A 16,374-nucleotide genomic window follows, 5' to 3' on the forward strand; every position below is an offset into this window, starting at 1 on the left:
GTAAACTGGTAGAAAAGTGCCTTGTTATTTCTCTAGTAACTGAGAGGAATATTCATGTAACCCATGAAAGCATCTAACAAAAGAAATTGCCATGAGAAAATTACATATAAGAGAATCCCATAGCTAGATGACTTTAGATGCCAAGAAATAACTCCTATACCTTCCTTTCTCATCCTTACTCCCTAAATGATTAACTGTTGTGAGAGGGGTGGTGAAGGTAAGAATCAGATAATAATATCACCTTTCCCATGCTCTTACCAAAAGAGAAAGACGAAAGAATTGCCTGACTCTCAGTAATAACCTGAGGTAGACTATAAGGGGAGAACATTAAAATCTCTGAAATTAGAAGTTTCCTGAACTGGAATTTTTTTTTAGTGCTAAGATGACAATATTTAGCATGTTGAAGTAAAATGAAAGTATTTCATTATCTGGAAATAAACAAAACACATTTTGAATTAGGGACTTAAGGGTTCATGGTTCAGGGGGTGGACAGATAGCACAGCAGGTAGGGCGTTTGCCTTACACACGGCCGATCCGGGTTCGATTCCCAGCATCCCATATGGTCCTCTGAGCACCACCAGGAGTAACTCCTAAGTGCAGAGTCAGAAGTAACCCCTGGCCATCCCCGGGTATGACCCAAAAAGCAAAAAATAAAATAAAAAATAAAATATGGGTTTATGGTTCAAGTTTAAAAGAACAGTGCGGAGGTCAGAAAGTATAGGAGCGAAGGTATTTACCTTATAAGTTTCTGATCCTACATCTAATCCCTATCATCACTTAGTGTTTCCTGAATGCCATCAGAGGTCGCTCCTAAGACAACATCAGAAAGAGCCTTTAAGATCCACTGGGTGTGGTCCTATCTAATGCCCCCTCCTGATCCCCACCCCCAAAATAATGATAACAATGGAGGGAAAACAAATAGTTCATACTTTCAGTTCCATCTATTTGTTATAATGATTAAAACTACTGCAGAAATCTATGAGTACATTTTGGTACGTGGACTGGGTTTTGGTCTGTCTCACTTGGCAACAGAGAGGACCAAAATAAAAATGATTGACATTAGGATCAAATATTTAAATTTGACTTTGGAAAATCCTTTTTATTTCTTTGCTTTATTCTTCTGTATAATTACATACTCTGCCTGAGTCAAGTTTTTTCTATATAACTTAATATTGGGAGAAAGCTAAGGGATGCTAACGAGGATAACCTCATTAATAGAAGAGTGAAATAATTTTTTTTGCTTTTATTTGTTTTTGCACCAATTCAGAATTGTTCAGACACTATTCCTGGCACAATTCTCAGGCATTACTTCACTCCTGTTTTTAGCTTGTCAACCAAATGCAGTACTAGTGCTCAGACAAAACTCAAGACAGCTGCATGCAAGGCAGGCACCTTAACCCCTCAACCCCTCTCTTACCTCTCTCTTCTTGAAACTATATTTGAATAGTATAGAAACTTATAGAATATTCTAATATTTTATCTTCTAATAGACACACACATATGTATATATATGTATATATATCTATATCTATATCCCTCTTTCTTCTTAGGAACTGTGGTTTGCAATACTTCCACTTTGCAAGATTACCATGTATATCACTTTACCTTCTTGTCCAGAGTGTTCATTTCCAATTATCATTGTTTTTACCCCACTTCTATTTTTACAAAGAATTACCACTTAAGAGAAACACCAAAAGAAAATTATCTATTGCTTTCCTCTCACAGTGAGCCAGGCTGCAAAGGACGAAACCCCATGATATGTCTGCCTTAACAGCAGCTTTCTTTTCATGTTAAGTCTTAAAGAAACAATATGTATCAGGTTCACAAACATGTTATCATTTTTACTAATTGCCAGTAAGCATATAATTTTCTACTCAAACTTTTGAACAATTTGCTTACACATAATTACTGATGTATTTTTCTTTGTTACAGCAAACAAGTGCTCATACACATCTCATCTAAAATTTCTTGATTAACAAACTGTTTTTCTTTAAAATTCAGCACTGTGATGATTCTGTATACAAAAAAAAAAAGACAAGCCTTAAAATAAATTTGTAATTTGAGGTTACTATTTTTATATATTGCTGCTTAAATTTTTAATAAGTCACAAATAATTTCTTTGCCTTCTGTTGACACATAAAAATAAACCCAAGGGAGGTAGAATTGTTAGAGTTTCTTGGGGGAAAAAAAAAAACTAAATGACTTTGCAGGTTAAAGCTATAAAGCTGTGAACTTGTCATTTGAACAAAGTATTGACTCAGGCTGCTGTTTTGTGTTCTTATAAGAGTTATGAAAATAAATTATATTCTGTTGCATTGTGTTCCCTTTCTTTCTATTTGTCAGCCATCATACCTCTACAATTGTGACAACAAGAAATTGAATTCCATTTCTAACTCATTGCTTTCCTTTTCCTATTTGTGCTTATCATTGTCCCAGGCCATTTACAAAGGAGCCACACTGTATACAATGAAGCTTTTGTGCAGCAATCTTGCTTTTTTTTTGTTCTCCCCCTCCTTCGATCCCTCAATTTCTTCCTCATTTTTTATATTTTCTATTTCATACTATCATACCTCTCTGGGATATTATTTTATCTAATTAGTTCTTACGATTACAAATGTTGAGAACGAATGGATAAGAATGTGAATCTAGAAATGAAAATGATGAAAATGCTCTTCATACTATTTTTAAAATTTCTCTGTGGCATCTAATTACAATTTTTAAAATGAAGGTAGCAAAAATGAATTCAACTAATTTAAAGAAGAACTATAATTTAATACAGGGAGAATATTCTAGGTGTACATTTTCAGCTTAAAAAGCTGGTGTTGTTATTCTTTTTAATTTGGAGGAATGGATGAGAGTAAAACATTGTTTTATAAAGTTGATCATTTCTGAAAAAAATTGTAAAACCTGTAATGGAAATTTAGAACAAGTAATACTTATAGAGTAAATATAAATAATTTTGTTTGATTATTTAGGAGTTTGGTCTGATGACCTATGATGCTCAGGGCTTACTTAACTCTGCACTCAGGGACAACTCCTGGCAGTGCTCCAGGAACCATATACTATGCCAAGGGTCAAACTTGGAGTGGACCTTATGCAAGGCAGGCTCCTTAACTCTTGTACTATATCTTCGGCCCTAGAATATAAGTTTTAATAATCTCATGATAAGTCTGTTGACATATTTATCATTTCTTAATCTGTTTTGAGGCTAGTACTTTATATGCATATGTACATGAAATCTGTCAGAGATGGTGAGTGTGGGGATTAGGGATTATTCTCCTATCTATGAATTACTTAATATCTGTAGTTTTTGTTTACCTAAGGTGTTTTCTGATACCTATTGCTAAGGAATGTGAGTGTACATATATTAATGCCCAGTTTCTTTTCTCACTATTGACCTCCTGGGTAAATTTTCCTGCTCAAGCCACTATGTATATGAACATCCAAGGGAGTGTGCCTCTTGTTCTGTGCTGTGCCTTCCACATGACTCTACTTGGACCACTGAGTCACAGACAGCTGCCTGTCTTATATTCTCATTTAGGTTTCTTCTCAAATGATCAGAGTCCTTTCTGAGCAACCTTATCGAACCATTGACCAATAATCTTCTAAATTTACTTTTAATGCACTTTTCAATACATTTATATTCTTCATCTATATGTATTTATTACTGTCTCTCTACCATTAAAATATAAGCTTCATAATAATAGAAACATTCTGGGATTGGAGCCATAGCACAGAGGGGAGGGTGTTTGCCTTGCAAGCAGCTGACCAGGTTCAATTCCCAGCATCCCATATGGTCCCCCGAGCACCGCCAGGAGTAATTCCTGAATGCATAAGTAGGGATTATCCCCTGTGCAATGCTGGATGTGAACCAAAAAGAAAAAAAAAATAGGAATATTTTATTCACCGTTCTGAGTGCAACACCTGGGAGAATACCTGTTACTAAATAGGAATAACTAGCAAAAAAATTCAATACATAGATATTTACCAATATCTTAATAAACTGCTTGTAATATAGTAAAAACTCAAGTTATGCTGTTATTTACATTCATTATCAATGATGTATTTGAAAATTGATGCCTACCTGTAATTTCATAATGACTGGTGTGTGTTTATTTTAAACAATTTATGTAACACTGTCCTAAATATCATTTCTACTCCGTAATGAGATGTTTACTTGAGAACTTGAATTATACCTTTGACTGCTCTTTCTGTTTTCTGAAATTCAGTAGGAAAATAATTGTTCTGTTTCTTGGAATATGTGTATCCAACACTGTGATTCTACCTTCGGGGCAGCTGTTTTCTAACCATTCTCAGCTTTGTACTAGTGGTGGTATGTCTAGTATTTCCTAAATCTCAGGCATTAGTTTGTATTTGTATTGAGATTTTTCTGTTAATTGTCATCATGGACTGGAGTGATAGCACAGCGGTAGGGTGATTGCCTTGAACACAGTCAGCCCAGCTGAGCCAGGTTCAATTCCTCCGCCCCTCTCAGAGAGCCCGGCAAGCTACCGAGAGTATCTTGCCTGCACTGCAAAGCCTGGCAAGCTACCCGTGACATATTCATATGCCAAACACAGTAACAAGTCTCAAAATACTGGGCCTATTTGAGAAAATTGATGAACAATGGGAGGACAGTGACAGTGACAGTGACAATTGTCATCATACCCTAACTGCCCTTATATAAATTTAATATATTTTATTGCTTTGATGGTTGTCATACCTTGTATCCATGATTACCAAGATTTCACAAAATTCTGTATAGCACAGCGGTAGGGCATTCGCCTTACAAGCGGCCAACATGGCCGACCCGAGTTCGATTCCTCCGCCCCTCTCGGAGAGCCCGGCAAGCTACTGAGAGTATTCGATATGCCAAACACAGTAACAACAAAGTCTCCAATGGAGATGTTACTGGGCCCGCTCGAGCAAATCGATGATCAACGGGAGGGCCTTTACCTTTACCTTCACATAAAATGAAGTCTCTGTGACTCAACACTATAACCTTATGCTTCTATGTATTTAATATGCCTGTTTTCGAATGCTAATATTCTCAATATGTCCCCAAACATTCCTTGATTCAGTCACTTACCTGAATTTTTTAATACATTTGCAGCATTTTATAATTGGTTATTTGGCTATAACTAATTTTCAGTCTGAAAGTAATTATAAATTGCTGATGTTTCATTGTCATCTGTCCTTTAAAAGTAAGTTAGACTTTTTAATTTGATATTTGAAATATATATATATATATATATATATATATATATATATTAGATTTAGGTCCACACATGGCTGTGCTTTGGGACAGTGTGGTATGGGGATCACTCCAGCTTGATGCTGGAAGGTCACTTCTAGTAGTATCTGGATGGCCATGTGATGGGATTAAAACCAGAAGTCCAGCATGCTAGGCATGTGCTTCAGACGTGTTGTCTATTTTCTTGTCCATTCAGTTTTCCAAATTGAGCTGTATTTTATTTACTTGATGGCTTGTGTTTTAGGGTTTAATTTCATGCAGTTTTAAAGTATATGGTAGTCCAACACAACTACCACCAAAATGCCAGTAAACCTCCATCAGAGTCCATTACACTCCCTCCCCACTTTATTCCTCTCTTCTATTCCCTTTTTGGTAACCAGAGCTCTGTAGTCTGAGTCCACAAACTTGTTTTCACTTGTTTTGTTTGTCACTATACTTTCCTTCTTTATGTCCCACATATTAGTGAGATAGCTAGTATTTGTCTTCTAATTTTACTCATCGTGACATCCTCCAGTACTATCCATGGTTTTGCAAAGTGCAGTATTTCATCACTTTTTATGTATGAGTATTGTTCATTGTGTATACAGCAAAACTAGTTTTGTTTATTTATCTGTCAGTTATAGTTTATTTGTTTCCAGATCTTTAATACTGTAAATAGTCATACATTGAACATATGTATGCATATGTGTTTAGATTTGCTGTTTTATGTTCTTGTCGGAGTATGCAGTAGATCCTCATATAATTATTTAGATGTTTGGGCCAATTCATGCCATTCTCAGGTATTATTCCATTCATTCTTAGTTGTTTTGGGGGGAGCATATGTAGTACCTAGGATTGAATCATGGTCAGCTTTGTGTAAAAGATACACTCCTGTATTACCTCTCCAGAATCTTGTATTTAATATTTTAAGAGTACCTCATACTGCTTTCCATGGAGGGTAAACCAATTTGCATGTCTTCTAACAAACATATGATAATTTCTGTTTTTTCACATCCCAGCCAATAATTGTTCCTGACCATTTTGTTGGTGAGAGATGGTAGTGGTATCTTACTGACATTTCTTTCATTTCTGTTTTTCATGATTAATGATAATGAGTTACTTATCATTTTCCTGTTGACCATCTGTGTGTCATTTTGGTGAAGTGTCTTGATCAAGCTTTCCACTTTTGTTGGATGGGATTATATGGTTTCCTATTGTTGCATCTTGTGAGTTCTTTATGTTTATTGAATATTAGATGTTTGTCAGATTTTCTGTATGACTGTATTTTCTGTATATGATATTGTGATTATTTTTTCTATACGACAGTCCCACATTTGATTCCATACCGAATGACTAAACATAGAAAGTTTTCCTAAGATCAGGCACATGACCCAGATGTCCACTTTCACCACTGTCAGTATAGTTTTGGAAAAGCATATTATACAGAACAATTAGCCAGGCCCCTCTTGGAGAGCCCAGCAAGCTACTGAGAGTATCTTGCATGCACGGCAAAGCCTGGCAAACTACCCGTTAAATATGCCAAACACAGAAACAAGTCTCACAATGGAGACGTTACTGGAACTGCTAGAGCAAATCAATGAACAACGGGAGGATAATGCTACAGTGCTAATTAGTCAGGAAAAAGAAAGAGTCAAAGTTGGTAAAGAAGTAACACTACAGTACCTGCATATACAATATTATACATAAAATGTACTAAAGATTCCACTGGAAAATGACTAGTACAGTTACTAAATCAAATAGCAAGGCAGGATATAAAATGAGTATACAACATTTTAGTAGAATTAAATATGCAAGCAATGAAGTATAAGAGAAAAACTGGAAATATAGAATATGAGATCTCCAATCCTGCTCGGATCAGGGCTGAGCAACCTCCACCCAGATCCTCCAAATTCTAGTAGGCAGGGGTCACACCCACCAACTGGCCCCCTGGCGCCGTGTAATCCCATCAACAACCAAGACTCAGAGACTATAAAAAACCCAGCTTCCGGAAATGCGCAGCCGCATTCGTGGCTGTGCGACATCTTATTATCTCATTCCTACTTTGGACAAACTGGCAGGCTACCGAATGTAACCTGCCCACACGGCAGAGTCTGGCAAACTCCCCGTGGCGTACCTAATATGCCAAATACCAGTAACAATGATGGGTCTCATTCTCCTAACCCTGAAATAGCCTTGAATATGGCACTTTTTTAAAAATCTCAGGGCTAGGATGAAGGAGACGTTACTGGGGCCTGCTCGAGGCAATTGACGAACAACAGGATGGTCATGATTGTGATCGTGATAGAATTACATCTAAAAATCCTAAGTGTCTTGCAAAAAAAGCAAACTAAGTGAAAGACTAGCTCATTAAAAGCTAACTTATTACTCACAGAAATAGAAGATACAAAGATATAAGAAATAGTTTATGTTAATGGATTATAATATTAAATTGAAATATAACTGTTCTACCCAGTGTATTATAAATACACTGTATTTCAGTGCAATCCCTATAAAAATCCCAATGCTATTATTTATGTTAACAGAACAAACATTACTGAAAGTCCTGTGAAACCACATTAGACTTCAAATAAAGTGATTTTGAGACAATAGATGGTCAAAAGCTTGCCCCGTGTCTTTACGCTATAGTACAAAGCTATCATAATAAGAAACGTATGGTATTGAAACTTATAGCACTGTAGCACTGTCATCCTGTTGTTCAAAGATTTGCTCTAGCGGGCACCAGTGATGTCCCCATTGTGAGACTTGTTGTTACTGTTTTTGGCATATCGAATACACCATGGAGAGTTTGCCAGGCTCTGCTGTGCGGGTTGGATAGTCCTGGTAGCTTCCTGGGCTCTCCGATAGGTATGGAGGAATCGAACCCTGATTGGCCACGTGCAAGGCAAATGCCCTACCTGCTGTGCTATTGCTCCAGCCCATTGAAACTTATAGAGACAAAAAGGAAATAGAATAGAAGTGAGAGAGTTCAGAGTTAAATATTCACATATATGGGTAGATTTTTATCTTATGTATCATAAAGGAGCAAAAAGTAAAATATATAGAAAGAAAAATTCATTAAAAAATGCTGGGAAACCTGGAAAACCACATTCTACATAATTAAGCTGGCTAAATCATTATCTCACACCAGGCAAAAAATTTTACTAAAAATGGAATAAAAAATTGATATTTGACCAAGAACATAAAATACATAGAAGAAATCTTAACCTTCCATATATATTTAGAGATCAACTTCAATAGTAAGGACAGCAAAAGCAAAAATAAGTAAATGGGATTGGAGTTAGAAGTATCTGTATAGAGAAAGAAACTGTTGGAGTCTCAGTAGCCAGCCTGAGACTTTGACTAAATCCCCTGACCTTGAAAGAAAGATTCGGCCCTATGTACAGGGGTCTGGTGGCTGGCTCCAGCACTCTACACACGTAGGCACTCTGGTTGTGAATGAGGGATGTAATAGTTAGCATTTGCCTAAGCTAATATACCTGGCCCTGAAAGTGGAAGATGTAAACCATAAACTAACATCAGTATTGAGCCTGACGAGGTAAATGTGATACAAGTGGATTGCCCCCTGAAATGTATGTTTAAAAACCCCTGTGTGAGAGCTAATCAATGGATTGTTGTTTGACCCCCAGCTTTCTCCCCTCTGTGTTGTTCTTTCTCTGTGGCGGCGGGAGTCTGCAGTGTGCAGAGTGCCAGGTCAGAGGCTTCTCCCCTTCCCACTCCCGTTCCTATAATGAGTAAGTCTTGCGACCAGGGGGATCATACTCCAGTGTGTCGGGGTCGACTGGCCAGGACCCCGACATCTGGTGTCCTGAACAGGGACAGCATGGACGTGGGCAGCGCGAACATCGCTGGAGTAAGGTATGACCCCCTGATCGTCCTGAATCCATGCACTAAAATAGAAAATGCATCGGAGATATCCGGTTGGTTGGTAATTCAGGTAGGGGAATGAACGGGCGCTCAAGCTTTGCTCCCTGATAGTTAGGTGAACTATCAGAAGAGTCCTTCTTGAGTCTGGACTGTTTCAGTCAGTTTCCACTTTTGTTTTCACTTCTTCCCCCGCCTATGGTGTGCTAGCATCTATCCTGTTTTTGGCCTCTTACCTCATTCTTGCTGTGTCTTTTGACCTCTGTGTTCTTTCTTCTGCTTTGGTGGTCTTTAAAGCAGAACGACCATCTATCCTGACCTTCTCTACCCCGGTAAACATCATAGGCAACTCCATTCAGAAGGTGCCTCACCCAGGTTTGAAAGCTTTCTGTTATCTGTTAAAAAGTCGGGGGCTAGAATTTTTTGAGGATAGGGCACTTAAGATTTGGAGCGCTATCCTTGACGTGGCTCCTTGGGTTACTACTGAGGACCTCTTCTCATGGGACATCTGGGATAAGGTAGAAAAGCTTGTTGTAGAATGGGCCAGAAAGACAGGCAAAGGGGCCCCGCCAGGTTTGTATGCGGCAGTGGCAGCCTTAAAGGCATGCTTCCAGGAGGAGAGAGAGTGTGTTTCTCCTGGTACTAGGTAGGCAGCCATGTCTGGGGTGCCTTCACCAACTGGAATATAGAGGATGAAATAGCTGAGGAGATTTCTAGTGGAGACACACCTGAATCCTCTCGCCTCACTGCCCCTCCAAAAGAAGCTTCTGCTGCCTTTTATGATCCGAGACTGGAGGATTACCGGCGGACCCTCTGGGCCTTTCTGGTCAATCTCAAACCAGGGGGATCATACTCCAGTGTGTCGGGGTCAACTGGTCAGGACCCTGACAGAAACTATCACTAAAATGAAAAGACTTTCTAATTAATAGGAGAAAACATTCACATGCAATATATCTAAAAGTGTTTTGTATGTTTTATTTTATTATAGTTTGAGACTGTTAAATTCTTGGATGATACTCAAGGTTTTAAGATGTCAGAATATAAACTAGGTTCTCTTCACTCTTTGTATATTCTCTTATTGCCTTACTTTGGCCTAAAAAGGTAGTAGTATCCATGTTGAAGTTCTCACTGTCACAATCCCTTGACCATTAAAGGTCACTGGGCCTATGGGGAGTGCCTCAAGTCCCGACTCCTCTGGGAATGGGCTGTTACCAGGGAAACCTGACATTCTCTAAGAATACATAGATTAATTGAACTTGGTAGACAGTGGTGGCCAATGGTTTGAGATTTGGGAAAAAGACATCTTTGAGTGTCAGCATTTACTTCAATCTTGCTTCTACCTTAGAGCTTCAGAACAGTGCTCCAGAAGTTTCTTCCTAGTCACAATACTCTCCCTCCCTCCACCACCTGTTTGTTAGTGCACGTAATTCTTCCATTCTTCCATCCTCTAACCATTTTCTTTCTTAAAAATATTTTTCATGTGACTGCGAGTCTATGTCCTTTGTGGATGGCTTTGTCCTGGCCATGCTGTGCATACGAGTCTATTTTTTTTTTTTTTGCTTTGTTGGTCATACCCAGCAATGCACAGGGGTTACTCCTGGTTCATGCACTCAATAATTACTCCAGGTGGTGCTCAGATCATATGGGATGCTGACAATCAAACCCAGGTCGGCTGCATGCAAGGCAAAAGCCCTACCTGCATGCTATCGTTCAATCCAGTGTGTATGCAAGTCTTGAGCATTCATTGTCCCTGACTCGAAGAACGGTCCTCCATTTCCTGGGGTTCACATAAGTTGACCTGATAATTACACTTCCCTATCTGCTTTATCTTCCCTCTAAAAAATCAACTATGAATAATAATATTTTAGAAGTTACTGAAATGATAGCTTAAGCTATCATTTCATTTTTGAATGATTCCTAAAATATTTCTAAATTTTCATAAACACCTCAAGTTTGTAAAATTTCAGTTAACATGAAAATGGTTTCTTTCCATTCCTTTATATATAGTTTTTCACTTGTAGGAGGGGTGGAAAGTTGGGCTACACCAGAGGTGCTCAAGGGATATTCATGGCTCTGTGCTTAGGGACACTCTTGATAGTATTGGGAAAGAGATAGGGGTCAGTTGTGATGCTAGGAATTAAACTGGGGTTGGTCATGTAAAAGGTAAATGCCTTACTCCTTGCACTATATCTTCCTCAGTACACCCAAATTCATCCCTGTAAACTTATTTGTATCCTGCCATTCTGCATTTTAGGTCAGGCAATTTAAAATAATACTACTGGCATCAAGTATTCATTCTATCTTTTCTCTTCAAATATTCTTCCCCTGGCCAGCTGCCCTAGTCTTTGTACAGATTCTTATCTTGGAAGTCTCCTTGAGTCTGCTTGACCAAATGTCTATTGAAGAATCTCATCAAGAACTACCCTGGCTGTGCTGTCTTCCTTGAATACTCAGTCCAGAGTTCATCAATTTCACCTTTAAGTTCTCTTGAAACTTAATCTGTAGTTTTCACTGAGACTTACATTATTGTACTTTCCTTTGTAGTCACTGCGCACAGATAAGACATTCCTATCATACTGCCATAAAGCTGAAGGTAGCAAATGTTCTTACTGCAAATATGTTGTCCCCTGAACACAGTCAGAGTGTGTCATATATTTTGTGCCCTAAATTTAATTTGGCCTTTGTAAAGAATTGATGACAGACAAATTTGGACATGACAATTTTCTATGGAGCAATTCAGGGGATTTCAGAAAAAATCAACCTCTTTTACTCACTTATACATAGCTATGAAGCCATCCTTAAAGTATTAAGGAAATTTTATTATGTTTTTGATTTTTTGACATTTATTTTCCCTGAAATCTCTATTAAGTTGTGAAACAAATTAGGCCGTGCTGAGGAAGGATATGGAACTTATTTTACCTTTTATTCTATGAATTTGGGAATACCAAGTTGCTATACAGAGTAACCAATGATTTTCACTCATCTCTATAAGAGATGGAGACTAAAATCATTGAGTAATTCATAGTTCTACACATTCTAGAATCAACTGTCATTTTATTCTACATTGCCATGTTCCCTGTTCCCACAAAGTAGTCCTTAAGACAGTTTCATGAAAAAAGTGATTTATTAGAAAATATTTCCAAGAGTGTAGAAATGATGCAGGTAGGCTGAAACAATGTGTTATCATAGTGATATGAGAAGTAACTTGCTTTAACTTAGCCCCTGGGGACCTCTTGTGATGGTGAAAATCATACTTCCAAGTTGTCCTCTTAACTGCACAGGTACTTCTAGAACCTCACTAGCCAGGGTATGCTTCTTGTACACAGGCAAAACCAGCTCACGCTTGGGGGCAAAGCTATTCCAGAGAACTGCAGGTGTACTGTGATCAGGAGTCCTTGTTGTGGAGTACTCACAAGAGGACCGGTCACATGCTTCTGAAAATACCAGCAGGGCTATGTGGGGGAAGTGCCCAATCAGCAACACCAGCCTATCTTTGCACTAGATTCCTGTTGAGAATCTTTTCTCAAGAAAGAAAACCTATAAAAGCAGTGGACTCCAAGTGAAGGATGTTGAGAGATGCAATGTCTGTAGAGAATTAATAAATAAAAAGTGAAGGTGATTGAAGATCATAAACAGTGCTCTTATTTTTAATATTTTGGTTTGGGGACCATAGCAGATGATACTCAGGGCTTATTCCTGGCTCTATACTCAGGAACTACTCCTGATGTTGTTATGGGGAACATATACGATGCCAGGAATGAAACTGGGCCAGCAGCATGCAAGACAAATGCCCTGCATACTATACTGCTCTTACCCTGAACAGTGCTTTTAATTATCACCATGCACCAGTAATTTTGATTACTGTGACTGATAAAATGCTTCTGATTGCCCTACTCTCCAGATTCTTCAAACCTAATTTTAGTATGCTACTACCCTTGCTTCCTCTTAGACACTCAATCATATAAAATTTAAAAGCTTACCATGATTTATTAATAATAATTTTTTAAATGTCATTACTATCCCTACCAATTTTCTAGTGTTCTTTTAAAAATTAAAATAAACACAAACCCAATTGATTAGTTTTCTACATTTATGTGGCATAATGCCTTTCTGCACTGACATCACAAAAACAGAGGGAATAGAGGCAGGGAGGAGGAGGAGCCATTTGACAGGGTAGGAGAGTCAACCTAACATTTCAATTCATCATTTGTCAAATGTTTCTTGAATAACTGCTGGGTTCTGAGTACTGATTGCTATGCACATTTTGAGATAAATTATTATGTAAATATTAGTAGTTTATAAATATGCCTTGGACATACACCCAACAATAGTGCACATATATATCTGAACCATAGTTGTCTTCCTAGTTTGGCTTTAGTCACTACCTTCAATATCTCTCAATATAGCCTGATATATTTATTCATCATGCCAAACTCTCCAAAAAAAACCACTTTTCTTGCTCTTTTGTATAACTATTTTTTTATTAACCAGAGCATTGCTGAAGTTCATTTTAGCATCCTGAGGAAGACAAAAACATCTAATTCACTACAAAAGTCTAATGTACAGTAAAATTCTGCAGATTATTTGCTAGTGAGTCAGTCTATTTACCAAGATAATTCAGCTTGCAAATTTGTCATGTAGAATGATTTAGTTGGCAAAGATAAAGTAGGCACATTTGCCCTAAAAATAGACACACTATGCTTTTTCTAAGGCAGTACAGTAGCACCACACATAAGAGAAACAGTTAGGCAGCTATAGAGTTCTTTTAGTTACCCAAGTAATCAATTCCTTTCCCTGATAGAGCTTAGAGCACATTGCCAAGCATTTGTGTCAGCTTTTTTATACACTGGCAAATAAGCCCTGGCTCATGCTAATGAATCAGGCACCAGCAGTACCAATTGGTCTGGTTCTTCCTTTGCTGTTTGCATTGCTGACATTTGCTCCTTCCAGCTTGGGAGTCACAGCTGCAGGGATATAGCTGCAGTGTATTTTTGGCTCTTGTATCTTGAAAATGGTATCATGAAGCTAAAGGAGTGAAACAGTCATGCTAGCTACATATTTGAGGAATGTGAAAGGCATAAATTATGATTAAGAATGTCTGAAATTCTTTGTAAAAATGTGTTGTACTCAGTGGAGGAGTGGGGGTTAAGAGATGACCCAAAAGGATGGATCTCATGCCTTGCATATGGGGACCATGGATTCAATCCCCAGCAACACAGTGGACCTCTGAGCACTTTTGGTGGAACCCTCAAGTACATCCTCCACACAGTACCTGCTATGACCCCAAAACACAATGAAAATGCAATTTATTGAACTGAAATCCACTATTTTCCTTTCTACTTATATATAGTGAAATTTCCTGCAGATTGTGGGTTGAACTGAAATTTAGTGATTAGATGTGTCATTCTATAGAAAGAATTTTGTTTTTTGATACTCTTGATCATCCTCCTATTGTGTGACTTCAAATTTTTCTCTTATCTTAGAGGTAAGCTGACATTGTTCTAGACTTGAAGTTCCCAAGTGTAGTGGAATGCTAAATTCATGTATGAACAGCTGAAAACAGAGCACAGTTAGTAAATGGGGATATGATATGTCCAATCTATCCACTGAAGTTTCTGAATCACTTAGCAATGTGCAATAAAATGTGCGAATATAGTCCAGAGGGTCTTCATAATGAAGTGTTAAGAAATATGTGGTTTCTCATGTACTGACAAGCTACCATCGTGGGAGGAGATAATTCACAAATATATTCTTTGGGAAAGACATAGTGCAAAAGATAAGCCCTTATTGTAGTATCAGGAAAATGTTGCCTTTATTAGAGTATAGCATGACTGCTCAGAATAAACTGGTACTAGAGCTCATTAATGAAGCTTCTTCAGCAAATTACTCCTACTGTGGATATGCTTGCATATTGCTGAACTGAAATACCAAAATTTGCATGTGTTTTTCCAGCTGTGCTTTTTTTTAATTCAAAAGATCAGCTGCAAAAGAATTTCTGATCATATTCTTAAATTGTGAGAGTGGCTGCAGTCCCAGATCATATTTGAGCACTGGTTTATTTTACATAGTAACTTCTTGGTTACCATCATTCTCTCCATCACCTAATATGAAATTTTTGAATCCATTCCATTAAAACTGTGCATATATTTTATTATACTCACATGAGAAAATACTATAATTTTTTAAAATATGTAGACATATTTATTATCCTTTTGTTTAGCAAATTATCATCTCTCTGTCTCTCACTGTCTCTCTCTGTCTCTGTCTCTCTTGCCCTCTCTCTATATATGCATGTATATATATTATATATAGGATTGGCTATTAAAAAGTGAAAGATTTGAAAAAGAAAACACATGCTTTGTGATGTGTGTTAAGATTTTTCCTATGGTTGGCTAAAACAAGATTCATTGTCATATTTAAGCTTTTCAAATAAGTTGAAATATCTCAGGAACAAAGAGGTTAAGAATCTTGCCTTCAGACTTCAATGCTGGTAGCTCATATAGTTATCCATTTATCTATTATTTAACATGATCCTGACTCAATTGAACTTCTATGAAATTGATAGGGGTTAGTCTGAGGTTAATCTACTCATGGGGTGGTTCTTGAGAAATTTGGCAGGCACAATTCTTGTTACTTAAAAATAGAAAATGATTAAGTAATGTGACCACACTCTACCATACAGTAGTAAAGATAGACAAATGAATCATTTACTCTGCAATTAATGCTGTGGTTTTAATGCCACAGTTGGAACATGTGCATTCTATGAAGCACACACATAAAAACATGCATAATCCAGTGTAGATCCTGTTTTCCTTCCAGCAGAAGTCTTGAACCTGTTTCAAGATCTCAGATCCTGATTTAATTTTTTCCTTAAGAAATATCCTGGCTTTTTAATATAATGTATGATTTCCTAGAAACTTGGGGCATTATATGGAAGTATAATGTGTTGAGTCATAAAATATGATGGCTGAGGCAAGTGATTATGTCCTTTTGCTTGCTACATTTAGGAAAGCTGGGGAAAATTCCCCCAGACCTCTGGGTTTTCCTCAGTGTGTTCAAGAAATCAAAATCATGTCAGATTGGTTGCTAGAAGAAAAAATATCAATTTAATCGCATGTTCCTGGGGAATTTGCGTAGACCATAAAATTACATACTTAAGTGAATGAGATGACTTATATCGTAAACTAAGGAATAGGAGCAGGGATGAATCATCTGGGACAAAGCAGGAGGACGTCACATGATAGGGAATGAAACATTGA

At 37.5% G+C, this 16,374-nt stretch overlaps 1 protein-coding gene across 1 annotated transcript in view; it reads left to right on the plus strand.

Moving 5' to 3' along the window:
* MDGA2 (MAM domain containing glycosylphosphatidylinositol anchor 2) overlaps nt 1-16,374 on the plus strand; it is an 873,366-nt gene that overhangs the window by 232,040 nt on the left and 624,952 nt on the right. The gene's annotated exons all lie outside the window — the stretch shown is intronic.

This window comes from Sorex fumeus, unplaced genomic scaffold (genome assembly GCF_029834395.1).
Source record: "Sorex fumeus unplaced genomic scaffold, SorFum_2.1 ptg000098l, whole genome shotgun sequence".
In the NCBI taxonomy this organism is placed as follows: domain Eukaryota; kingdom Metazoa; phylum Chordata; class Mammalia; order Eulipotyphla; family Soricidae; genus Sorex; species Sorex fumeus.